At 39.9% G+C, this 13,660-nt stretch overlaps 1 protein-coding gene across 4 annotated transcripts in view; it reads right to left on the bottom strand.

Annotated features, from left to right (window-relative positions):
- TMEM45B (transmembrane protein 45B) overlaps positions 1-13,660 on the bottom strand; it is a 53,502-nt gene that overhangs the window by 20,055 nt on the left and 19,787 nt on the right. The window lies entirely within an intron of this gene.

The raw sequence follows: 13,660 nt of genomic DNA, 5'->3' as shown, positions 1-13,660 counted from the left end.
TACTACTGTCATTGTTATTTTCTCTGTAGGTGGGCCCTTGGAACAACTGGTCAGAAGGCATAAGACCAGAATAAGAATCTGAACCTTGTTCTGGCATGAGTTCATGAGCTATGGAACAAAATTCCATGAACAAGAGCTCAGTTACCTTCCAGCTGAGTTTGATTTCTAAGCAAAAGATCCTTCCTTCCTCCCTCCCTTCCTTCCTTCCTTCCTCTCTCTCTCTCTTTCTTTCTTTTCCTTCCTTCCTCCCTCCCTCCCTCCCTCCCTCCCTCCCTCCCTCCCTCCTTCTCTCTCTCTCTTTCTTTCTCTTTCCCTCTCTCTTTCTTTCTTTCCTTCCTTCCTTCTCTTTCTTTTTCTTTTCTTTTCTTTCTTTTTCCTTCATGTGATCCTATTAAATAGAAGACTCTATGCTTGGTGCTGAGGAAATAATAAAATGAGTAAGAAATGACCCCTCCTAAAATTTGTATGGACCCACAAAAGACTCTAAATAGCCAAAGCAATCTTGAAAAAGAAAAGCAGAGCTGTAAGCATCACAATTCTGGACTTTAAGTTATATTACAAAGCTGTAGTAATCAAAACAGTATGGTATAGTCATAAAAATAGACACATAGATCAATGGAACAGAATAGAAAATCCAGAAATAAACCCACAATTATATGGTCAATTGATCTTTGACAAAGCAGAAAAGAATATCTACTGGGAGAAATAGAGTCTCTTCAACAAATGGCATTGAGAAAACTGGACAGCAACATGCAAAAGAATGAAAATGGACCACTTTCTTATACGATACACAAAAATAAATTCAAAATGGATTAAAAACCTAAATGTGAGACCTGTAGCCATAAAAATCCTAGAAGAGAGCACAGGAAGTAATTTCTCTGACACTGGCCATAGCAACTTTTCTTAGATAGGTCCCCCGAGGCAAGGGATATGAAAGAAAAATAGAGTACCAGGGTTACATCAAAATAAAAAGTTTCTGCATAGCGAAGGAAACAATCAATTTAAACAATTTATGGAGACCAAAGAGAATGAGAACACAATGGTCCAAAACCTATGGGACACTGCGAAGGCGGTCCTAAGGGGAAAATACATAGCCATCCAAGCCTCACTCAAAAGAGTAGAAAAATCTAAAACGCAGTTTTTATATTCTCACCTCAGGAAGCTGGAGCTGGAACAGAAGAACAGGCCTAACCCATGCACGAGAAAGCAGTTGATCAAGATTAGAGCAGAGATCAATGAATTAGAAACCAGGGGCACAGTACAGCAGATCAACAGAACTAGAAGCTGGTTCTTTGAAAGAATAAATAAGATCGATAAGCCACTGGTAAGACTTATTCAAAAGAATAGAGAAAGGACCCAAATTAATAAAATGATGAATAAAAAGGGAGAGGTCACAACCAACACCAATGAAATAGGAAGGATCATTAGAAACTTTTATCAACAGCTTTATGCCAATAAATTAAACAACCTGGAAGAAATGGATGCCTTCCTGGAAACCTATAAACTACCAAGACTGAAACAGGAAGAGATTGATTTTTTAAACAGACTGATTAATTATGAAGAGATTGAAGCGGTGATCAAAAACCTCCCCAAAAACAAGAGTCCAGGGCCTGACAGATTCCCTGGGGAATTCTACCAAGCATTCAAAGAAATAATACCTATTCTCCTGAAGCTGTTTCAAAAAATAGAAACAGAAGGAAAACTACCAGACTCATTCTATGAGGCCAGTATTACCTTGATCCTCAAACCAGGCAAAGACCCCATCAAAAAGGAGAATTACAGACCGATATCCCTGATGAATATGGATGCCAAAATTCTCAACAAGATCTTAGCTAATAGGATCCAACAGTACATTAAAAGGATTATCCATAATGACCAACTGGGATTCATCCCTGGGATGCAAGGGTGGTTCAACATTCGCAAATCAATCAGTGTGATAGATCATATCAACAAGAAAAGAGTCAAAAACCATATGATCCTCTCAATTGATGCAGAAAAAGCATTTGACAAAATACAGCATCCTTTCCTGATTAAAACCCCTCAGAGTGTAGGGATAGAGGGTACATTCCTCAATTTCATAAAAACCATCTACGAAAAGCCTACAACAAATATTATTCTCAACGAGGAAAAGCTGGAAGCCTTTCCCTTAAGATCAGGAACACGACAAGGATGCCCACTCTCACCATTATTATTCAACATAGTACTAGAAGTCCTTAAAACAGCAATCAGATAACAAAAAGGGATAAAGGGTATCCAAATCAGCAAAGAAGAAGTCAAACTGTCTCTCTTCGCAGATGACATGATATGCTATATGGAAAACCCAAAAGAATCCACCCCCAAACTACTAGAAGTTATAGAGCAATTCAGTAATGTGGCGGGATACAAAATCAATGCTCAGAAATCAGTTGCATTTCTATACACAAACAATGAGACTGAAGAAAGAGAAATTAGGGAATCCATCCCATTTACAATAGCACCAAAAATCATACGTTATCTTGGAATTAACTTAACCAGAGACGTAAAGGATCTATATTCTAGAAACTACAAATCACTCTTGAAAGACACTGAAGAAGACACAAAAAGATGGAAAAATATTCCATGCTCATGGATCGGAAGAATTAACATAGTTAAAATGTCTATGCTACCCAGAGCAATCTACACTTTCAATGCTATCCCGATCAAAATACCAATGACATTTTTCAAAGAGCTGGAACAAACAGCCCTTAAATTTGTGTGGAACCAGAAAAGGCCCTGAATAGCCAAGGAATTGTTGAAAAAGAAAACAAAGCTGGGGGCATGATGTTGCCGGATTTCAAGCTATGCTACAAAGCTGTGATCACCAAGACAGCATGGTACGGCACAAAAAGAGATACATAGACCAATGGAACAGAATAGAGAACCCAGAAATGGACCCTTGGCTCTTTGGGCAACTAATCTTTGGCAAAGCAGGAAAAACCATCCAGTGGAAAAAAGACAGTCTCTTCAATAAATGGTGCTGGGAAAATTGGACAGCTACATGCGAAAGAATGAAACTTGACCACTCTCTCACACCATACACAAAGATAAACTCCAAATGGATGAAAGACCTCGATGTGAGACAGGAATCCATCAAAATCCTAGAGGAGAACATACGCAGCAACCTCTTTCACATCGGCCACAGCAACTTTTTTCATGACACATCTCCAAATGCAAGAGAAACAAAAGAAAAAATGAACTTGTGGGACTTCATCAAGATAAAAAGCTTCTGCGCAGCCAAGGAAACAGTCAAAAAAACAAAGAGGCAGCCCACGGAATGGGAGAAGATATTTGCAAATGACACTACAGATAAAAGACTGGTATCCAAGACTACAAAGAACTTCTCAAACTCAATACACAAGAAACAAATAAACAAATCAAAAGATGGGCAGAAGATATGAACAGACACTTTTCCAATGAAGACATACAAATGGCTAACAGACACATGAAAAAATGTTCAAAATCATTAGCCATCAGGGAAATTCAAATCAAAACCACATTGAGATACCACCTTACACCAGTTAGAATGGCAAAAATTGACAAGGCAGGAAACAACAAATGTTGGAGAGGTTGTGGAGAAAGGGGATTCCTCCTACATTGTTGGCGGGAATGCAAGTTGGTACAGCCACTTTGGAAAACAGTGTGGAGGTCCCTTAAAAAGTTAAAAATTGAGCTACCCTATGATCCAGCCATTGCACTACTGGGTATTTACCCCAAAGATACAGATGTAGTGAAGAGAAGGGCCATATGCACCCCAATGTTCATAGCAGCATTGTCCACAATAGCTAAATCGTGGAAGGAGCCAAGATGCCCTTCAACAGATGACTGGATTAAGAAGATGTGGTCCATATATACAATGGAATATTACTCAGCCATCAGAAAGAACGATTTCTCAACATTTGCTGCAACATGGATGGGACTGGAGGAGATAATGCTAAGTGAAATAAGTCAAGCAGAGAAAGACAATTATCATATGGTTTCACTCATTTATGGAACATAAGAAGTAGAAAGATCGGTAGGAGAAGAAAGGGAAGAAGAAAGGGGGGGTAAACAGAAGGGGGAATGAACCATGAGAGACTATGGACTCTGGGAAATAAACTGAGGGCTTCAGAGGGGTGGAGGGTGGGGGAATGGGATAGGCTGGTTATGGGTATTAAGGAGGGCACGTATTGCATGGTGCACTGGGTGTTGTATGCAAGTAACGAATCATGGAACTGTACATCAAAAACTAGGGATGTACTGTATGGTGACTAACACAACATAATAAAAAATATTATTAAAAAAGAAAAGAAAAACTAAACATCAACCTATGGAATGGGAGGAGATATTTGCAAATGACATATCCAATATATCCAAAATATATAAAGAACTTACAAAACTCAACACTCAAAAACCAAATAATCCAATTAAAAATGGGCAGAAGACATGAGCAGACATTCTCCGAAGACAACATACAGATGACCAACAGACACATGAAAAGATGCTCACCATTACACATTATCGGGGAAATGCAAATCAAAACTATAATGAGATATCACCACACACCTGTCAGAATGGCTAAAATCAATAACACAAGAAACGGCAGTGTTGGTGAGGATGTGGAAAAAAAAGGAACCATCCTGCACAGTGGGTGGGAATACAAACTGGTGCAGCCGCTCTGGAGAACAGTATGGAGGTTCCTCAAAAAGTTAAAAATAGAGCTACCCTACGATCCAGCAATCACACTACTGGGTGTTTACCCAAAGAATACAAACATACTAATTCAAAGGGATACATGCACCCCTATGTTTATAGCAGCATTAAATAAGTACAACAGCCAAAATATGGAAGCAGCCCAAATGTCCATTGACTGATGAATGGATAAGGAAGATTGGTGTATATATATGTAAGTAATATATACTTATATACACATATATATCTATACATACAATGGAATATTACCCAGCCATAAAAAAGAATGAAATCTTGCCATTTTCAAATGACATGGGTGGGACTAGAGAGTATTATGCCAAGCAAAATAAGTCAGTCAGAGAAAGACAAATATTGTATGATTTCACTCATATGCGGAACTTAAGAAACAAAGCGAAAAAAAAAAAAAAAGAAAGATAGACAAATCAAGAAACTATAGACTCTTGGGAAGCCTGGGAGGCTCCATCGGTTAAGCGTCTGCCTTTGGCTCAGGTCATGATCTCAGGGTCCTGGGATCGAGTTCCATATTGGGCTCCTTGCTCAGCGGGGAGCCTGCTTCTCCCTCTGCCTGCTGCTCCCCCTGCTTGTGTACTCTCTCACTTTCTCTCTCTGTCTCTCTGACAAATACATTAAAAAAAAAAAAGAAAAGAAACTATAGACTCTTAACTATAGAGAACAAACTGTTAGTTACCTGAGAGGAGGTGGGCGGGGGATGGGTGAAATAGGTGATGGGGATTAAGGAGTGCACTTGTCATGATGTGCACTGGGTGATTAAAATAAAAACTTGGGGAAAAAAAAAAAAGGAAATGACCACTACTTAAGGAGTTTATGATCTAGTACGGAGCTATGTACCTGTGAAAGACTGAATGTCATGAAATATACTGACTGCAATCCTCTAGTCACAGAGGGGGCTGGCATTGGAGCCGGGCCTTTCTTGATTGCTTCTTTCAAACTGTCCTGAAAATTAGGCAGTCTTACTGGAATCCTGAATTAAAGACTGAAGAACAAATCTGGGCTAAGTTCCATGATTTCTCAAGAACTAATAAAGAACACTGGCCTCTGAGTCAGCTGACCTGGGGTCTAGCCCATGTTTTGCTATGAACTTACTCTGTGACCTTGAGCAAGATATGTAGTCTTTCAGGATCATAACTTCTTTGTTAAATGATAGTTTGGAAGAGGTCATCTCCATGGCTTTTCCTAGCTCTAAAATCACTTTCTGGGTTTGCTCCTAATACATCACAAAAATGAAATGAAACCCGAAGAGGACAGAGCAAGTTCAGACATGGTGGGCGAAGAATGGAGCTAAAGTTGTGGATGTCACCAACGGAGACAAGCAGTCCCTTCAGCATGCATTAGAGCAGGAGGGGCATCCCTGGACTTGAAAGGTTGGCTTGTTTTTAAGCAACAAGGAACAAATTTCTAACGTATTTTTCCTTCCTTCTGTACTGTCAGTGAACTTGTTCAGCATTTACCTCAGTAAACAAGATGGATGCTGGGCCTTCTACTGCACTCGGCAGGTGCTTCTTGACACATGCAAGGTCTTACTCCCACTTCCCATAGACTTACTCCCAGGTCCCATAGGGTTTTTGAAAACTCATCCCTTCCCTCAAACCTGAGTTCACTCAACTCTGGGTAAACCTTTCCTTTGATTCCATGAACATAATTGAGACTATTAAGTCGCAAATCACCTCAATATCCTCTTCTTCACCTACAAATTCATATATATCCCCACCTATTCTTCTCAAATTCACCCCTCTGATAGGCCAATCTTCCATCTGTGTCCTCTGGGTCAACTTTTATTACTCATGAACTTCTCTCACTCTTTGTTGCCTTCTACCCTCCAACTATAACCAGGCCCAAGACTTTTCCCACACAAAATAGTAAAAGAAAAAGCAAAAAGAAACCAAAAAGTCTGCTTTGGCCCTGGATCTCTGAAGAACCACTGTACATCTCTCTTCCTATTTACTATTTCAAACATAAAAATAATATGGCTAATGTATATAAAATTTATAAAGAATAACTTAACTGTGTCCCATGACCCAGCTTAAGAAACAGAACATTACTAACATCCTTGCAGCTTCCTGTTCACACCTCCTTGATGGCTCCTCCCCTTCCTCTCTCTTGAGAAGTAAACATCATTTTGGATTGTGTGTTTAGCATTCACTCACTTTCGTTTTACTATATACTACATACATTTACTACATATGTTATCTCCAAACAATATAATAGTTTTGCAAATTTTTTAAAATTTATATATATACTCAAAATATGTGTATCTTTTTCTCACCATCTCCCCTAGTCCAAAGCCAAAACATCTTTGCTAATAGGCTTATTTATAGATAATTAAAAACAATCTCTAATATTAAAATTCTTTGGAAAGTCAGTAATTATTGAACTAAATTGCCACTTACATGAAATTTTCTTTGGATAGAAAGGAATTTTGATGGTTTTGTGTAATACAATCAAGCATTGTCAAAATCATTTAAATTTCTTGGAAAAACCTGGAAAGACAATTGCTTTCTCCATTTACTTCTCCTTCACCACCACGACACTGAAATTGTATTCATAGATGTCACCAAATGTTCTCCATATTGTTTCATCAATGGAAATCTTTAAAATATTATCTGAATAGACCTCTCTTCTGTTCTTGTGCCACTCTAGTTGAAGATGTCACTTAGTCACTTATTTTTGGAATTTACCTTCTGTTTTTGGCTTTCATGATATTCTTCTGTCCTGGCTCTCTTCATCTTCTGTAATCTTCCTCTCCTTTGAAGGATTCTCTTCTTTTACCTGTCTTTTAAACACTAGCAGACTTTGGTCCACTGTTCTTCTATATACCTTCTTCTTGCAAGAATGCATACACACCCATAGTTCAATTACCACCTGCACGCTGAGGACTCTTATCTCTAGCCTTGACCTCTTCCCTGAGTTTCAGACTCATATAACTAACAACCTGCTGAACCAACAGACACGCACATACACACACAGATTCTTCTTAGACACCTCAATGTCAACATGTCCCAAACTGAATTCATTATCTTCCCTCCCTGCCAAATTAGCTTCTGTTCTGCATCTCAAACTCGGGTGACAGCTTAACATCCAGTCACTCCTAAAGTGAGATTCCTAGGACTCATCCTGGATACCCCTCCATCCCCTACTCTGCCCTGCAGTGTCCTAATTTCCCAAGAGACTAAAATACTCTGCTTATTTTGCTTCCCTAAATTTTCTGGTGTTCTCTGTTTCCTTTCTATTCCTACAATAGTTATCTCATTTAGGCTCTCATTGTCTTTTGCTTTGACTACTGCAATGCCTATAATCCTGCCATCCATAAATCCTTCTTCCACCCTGCCACCAGCATCACCTACCTAAAATGTAAATCTGACTACACCACTATAAAATTAAAAATATTTCATTGACTAACCACCACACCAACGTAGTCCGCCCCTCTGCATGGCCTATACCCAGAACCTGGCTCTTGGCCTGTCTCTTGAGCTTCATTTCCCATTTCTTCCCACCACAAACCTTACGGTCTATACTTTGTTCATGCTTTTCCCTCCACCTTTTTCAGTGCTACCATAGTACCTTATACAAATCTTGATTTTGATCACTTAGCTTGTCATATGAAAATTACACATTTACATGCCTTACTCACTAGACTATAGGTACCTCAAGAGCAGAGATCTTATCTGCTTCATCTTAAACTTCCCACGGCTTAGCACACAGCCTGCCATATAATAATAGTTCTTGATCTGAACTGAACTGATTCAACTTCGCTGTAATCCTGAATCGTGAGGAAACGAGCTCCTAAATCCAGTCATTAGTAAGGTTGCTGCTAACATTACATTTTCATAAAATTTTTAGAGCTAAATGAGTCCTTCAGAGATCACCTCATACTATGCCTCTTAGACCCATGTATGGGTAAGCCCAAAATATCTGGAATCACATGACCAACATGGTTATCATCCTGGAGTATCAATTTCACCTCAAGATTTTGGGGAAAATGGTTTTCATGTTAAAACAGATAGAGATGGGGGTGCCTGGGTGGCGCAGGAGTTAAGCGTCTGCCTTCGGCTCAGAGCATGATCCCAGCGTTCTGGGATCGAGCCCCACATCAGGCTCCTCCGCTATGAGCCTGCTTCTTCCTCTCCCACTCCCCCTGCTTGTGTTCCCTCTCTCACTGGCTGTCTCTATCTGTCAAATAAATAAATAAAATCTTTAAAAAAACAGATAGAGATGTACTTTGGGGTAGCATATACTTTTTAGCATTAAGAGAGACTGTAGCTTATGCTGTGCTGTTTTCAGCCAAGCCTCCATGCCACGAGAGTACAAGTTCTGTGGTGAGTGATAGCGTTTGAGAAACACTAATTTGCAGATCACTGTTTTACAATGATCTTGTACTTTAGCTCTTGTTCTAGAGCCTTCCATATAAAAATAAACAATCCCAGTGGGAACAAAGCATAGAAACGATCTCAACAACAGTCAGAAGAGGGAGATTTTTCATTCTGCACCTGGGTTAGTTTAAAAAGATGTCTGCCTGATAGGCAGGGTAGGTCTTCTGAAATTAGTACATCACTGTGCTTTGTGCAAAATATACTACATGGCAGATGAAGGTAGGGGAGAGGAGACAGAAAAACAACATTAGAACAGAACAAAGAGAAAGTCTGGGTCAAAATGGGGGCCAGATCAAAGAGAGTGGAAAGAAGCAAAGGACAGTACAAGTGAGGCATGGAACATGAGGCGAGAAAGCATTCAAATAACACTGTGCTTCGAGATGGAACCAGATGGAGGGTCTTTGCTGACGATCTAAGAAATTATTACATCTTCAGTAAGATGATATGGGGAGTTTTCACCACTGGAAATTCTACCTGGTAGAAGATCTTCCCAGTCTGTTTTCCAACACATCTACACATCAAATTCGAGAATGAGGTATCATCGTCCAGAAAAAGTGACATTAAAAAGATGCAAAGGAAACACAGGAAACAGCAAGGGGACCATTAGGAAGGGTTAATTTAAAACGGGTAATGGAGTCAATTTGATTCAAGCAACGCTTATCCAGGGCCTCTTGCGTATCAGCACGGTTCTAGGTGCTGGAGAAAGAGAGATACCAAGGTTGAGCCCCAGCCTGAAAGGGCTTTGCAGTTTTCTTTGAAGGTGCCTGAGAAGGAAGAGCTAACAGTAGAAAACCTGGTATCTCATGCCTAGGCTTTCCAGTGAAGAGGTCACTGAAAGCTAAACAAGGAACACATATTATCTGGTGCCTTTACATGATCTAAAACTTCTTCGGCAAACAAAGAGTGCTGCATCTGCCCCAAGTTTGGGTTATCACATGCCAGGCTGAGCAAAGAAAGAAAATAGTATGGATTTGGAGAGCAACTTTCAAGGGCAGAAATTTTCTCCCAAATTCTATAAGACATTCTCTAGAGATATTAGAAAAATATTTTCTCAATATAACCTCTTAAAGAAAAATACTAAGCTAATTATAATTTTCCATCTTAATTAAATCTTCTAAACGACCTGTTAAGGGGTGCCTGGGTGGCTCAATCTGCCACCCAGCTCTTAAGCATCTACCTTCAGCTCAGGTCATGATCTCAGGGTCCTGGGATTGAACACCCCCACCCCATGCTTCTCTCTCTCCCTCTGCCCCTCTTCCCCGCTCATGCTCTGTCTTAAAAAAAAAAAAAATATATATATATATATGTAATATTTATATCATATATATGATGGTAGAAATGTAGAAATGCCGTGAGCATTGAAAATAGTTGCCTCTAAGGAGGTAGTTCAGTGTAGACTTAGCAAGAACCTTGTAGAACCTGTTACTTTTTTTTTTTTTAAAGATTTTATTTATTTATTTGACACAGAGAGAGATAGCCAGCGAGAGAGGGAACACAAGCAGGGGGAGTGGGAGAGGAAGAAGCAGGCTCACAGTGGAGGAGCCTGATGTGGGGCTCGATCCCAGAACACAGGGATCACGCCCTGAACCAAAGGCAGACACTTAACGACTGCGCCACCCAGGCGCCCCAGAACCTGTGACTTTTAAGACTACATACTCATTTACATTGACCAAAATAGAAAATTAAAAAGGAAAGTAATAGCCTCAAGAGGAATGAAGCAGGAAAGACTTCGGAAATAAAATGAAGATGCCTCTTCGAAACCACTCCCTAATTCAATGTTTTTCAAATTGTGATCCTGTGACCACCTACATTCAAATGATCTGAAGTGTCAGTTTACATAATTCAGATTTTTAGACTCATCCCAGACCTACACAATCAGCATTTCTTGTGTTGGACCTCAGAATCTATCATTTAAAAAATTCCTCTACACCCACTGCGTTATCTATTGCTTTTTTAGTAAACCGAAGAACAACAACAAAAAGTAAAAATAAAACAACAGCAACAATCCATGCAGAAACAAAGAGTCAATGACTCATAAAACATACTGTGCAGGTACTGCTAGTTGTATACCCAATATCCATTCTCCCCTTCTTCCTTAACAGAATCCCTCTTTTGTTGTATTGGCAACATGGATGACTAAAACACTAAATTTGCTCAGGCTCCCTTACAGTAAGGAGTGGCTATGTGACTTAGTTCTTATATGAATGAGGTATAAGAAGTCTATTGGGTGGAGCTTTCAAGAATGATCTTATTATTATAAAAACATAGGTTCAGCTTGCACATGCCTTCTGCCCTTCGTTCTGCCTTTTTTTCTGGTAAGCCCTCTCTGGAAAGAAGAGGTGCCTGTCTCTCAGTGAGGAGGAAAGCCACTACTAAGGATGGTGGTGCAGGAAGACAGTGGAATCCGACCCAGTCCTGAGCGTCTCACCTCTAGACATCTAGCTATTTGAGAAAAACAAACTCCTCACTCGTTAAGTTACTACAGTAGGATTTTCTGTTACTTGTAGCTGAATGAAGTCCTAATGACATCTCATACTTGTTCAAATGTTTATTTGATGGGTATTGAACACATTTTATTGAGTGCCTATTATGGGTCCTGTGCTTAGAATAACACAATGCGCCAGACCAGTAGGCTCTTTCCCTCATGGAATGTGGAATCCAGTTAAGAGAAGAATCTACAGATATTTGAGTCCAGGATTCAGGGAGGCTACGGTTTGCTATCACAGATCCCAAAGCAACAGAGTAAATCAAACTGAACCACGTGATTTGTATATCTAGGAAATCCTCAAGGGACCACATGCTGGAAAGAGTCTGAATATTGGGAGGCCTAGCTTTTAGCAAAGTAGGCTTGGATACTTGCTTAGTTTTCCCTGTATCTCCCCTTGTTCTTTGAAAAAACAAAAAGATTGGGCTTGATAATATTTCAGGCTATCCTCAGCTCTAAAATATTTCTGCAGTTACACTGAACAAAGGTGCGCATAAAATCTACCAAACAAGAGTGTTTCTAAATTTAGATTCTAAGAGTTCAAGTCAGAGGCTATATTCAATAAAAGGTCAGGAGAAACAAATCACAAACAACTCCCCATCCTCAAATTAAACGAGCAAACAAAAAGATACTGTGTAGGGAGCTGAGGTATTATGGAAGAAGTTCTGGTTTAAGTCCTGGCTCTGCCACCTAACAGCTGGATAACCCCAGGCCAGATACTCAGTATTTCTAAGTTTCAGTTTCCCCATTTATGAAATAAGCAATTACTTTTTCCTCAGAGTGCTGCCTATGGAAATCGCCTTGTACTCCGTAAAGCCCCTTATGAAGTGATACCAGCAAGATATTATCAACAGCTTATAATATCTAAATCCTGGAAAGGGATGCATGAGTGCGCTTTGGTATCTTCAGCCTAAATTCTTTCTCACATAGGCTGATAGATCTTTTGAGTTTCTCTGTCCCTTTCAGGAGCGTAGCCTGTGGCCAGAGAAAAGACAAGACAAAGAAAAAGATCTAAAATTCAAATCATCTCTGTTTATTTCTAGCCCCCAGTAAAGGTTTGGGGGAGAAGACTGGTTAAAAGGGAAGCTGAGTTCAAAGGAAGTGTTGGAATTACAGGACTTACTGGTTGCCTCTAATTGTTCCTACTGGATATTGTGTAGTACTGTGCATGATCTAGTTTTTGTCTTGCAACCTGTGTCTAAAAATAAATACAGATCAGAAATCTGTCTCGTATGCATCCATTAGTTGATGACACAGTGGTGACTTCCATTCTCTTACCCTCAATTATAAAAAGTTTTGCAATAACAGGAACTTTGGCTATGGGAGTGGTTCTACATATGGTAAAACTGCCCTTATCCATTTCCAACAGGCAAATGCGTTTGAGGAAAAGAGATAATCCTTTGATTATAACCAACAGAAGTAATATTTGTACTTTGACCAAGTAAGCATGGCGGCCGATGTTAACTTTCAAGTTAGCATAAGTCTTTCTCTTTACTCCTTTTCTCTCCCTATGTCAAAGTGCCATTTGCTAAGATTAGGCAAGAGACACAACCAGGGACTGGGTGGGGCAGACCCCAAATAGAATCAGTGGCGTCAAACTCGAGCTTTGATAGTTTCACCTGGGTCATCACAACCATTGCCCACCAGAAGGGTGAGGGAGGAATCCACGGAATATAAGGAAAAATGCACAGCATGAGGTAAGTATGTGGTGGTACTGTCCCTACCTCCCATGGAAGAAGTGAGAGGAAACCAGTCCTTTAAAGGGAAATTGAATGCTTGGCTCTCCTAATACCAGAACTAATAATGCCCAATCAGAAATAATGCTTCCCTTCTGGTTATGCCAGGCACTCTCCCTTGTAAAATAAAAAGACAAACCATATTCAATAAAGCCTTCGTATCAATTCCAAGTCTTTTCCAGAAACTCTAGGAGCAGAGGGTAAGCACATCCTTATTAAGTGGATGAACTCAGTCATCAACGACGCCGGAAGTGGCCCCGGCCCCGCATCTCACGGTGTGTATGACTCTCCTCCACAAGTCTGTCGTGGAACGAACTGCAGATAATACTGAACGGGTTGCACAT

This window comes from Ursus arctos, unplaced genomic scaffold, assembly GCF_023065955.2.
Source record: "Ursus arctos isolate Adak ecotype North America unplaced genomic scaffold, UrsArc2.0 scaffold_22, whole genome shotgun sequence".
Classification (NCBI taxonomy): domain Eukaryota; kingdom Metazoa; phylum Chordata; class Mammalia; order Carnivora; family Ursidae; genus Ursus; species Ursus arctos.
This window is presented reverse-complemented; position numbering and strand designations above follow the sequence as displayed.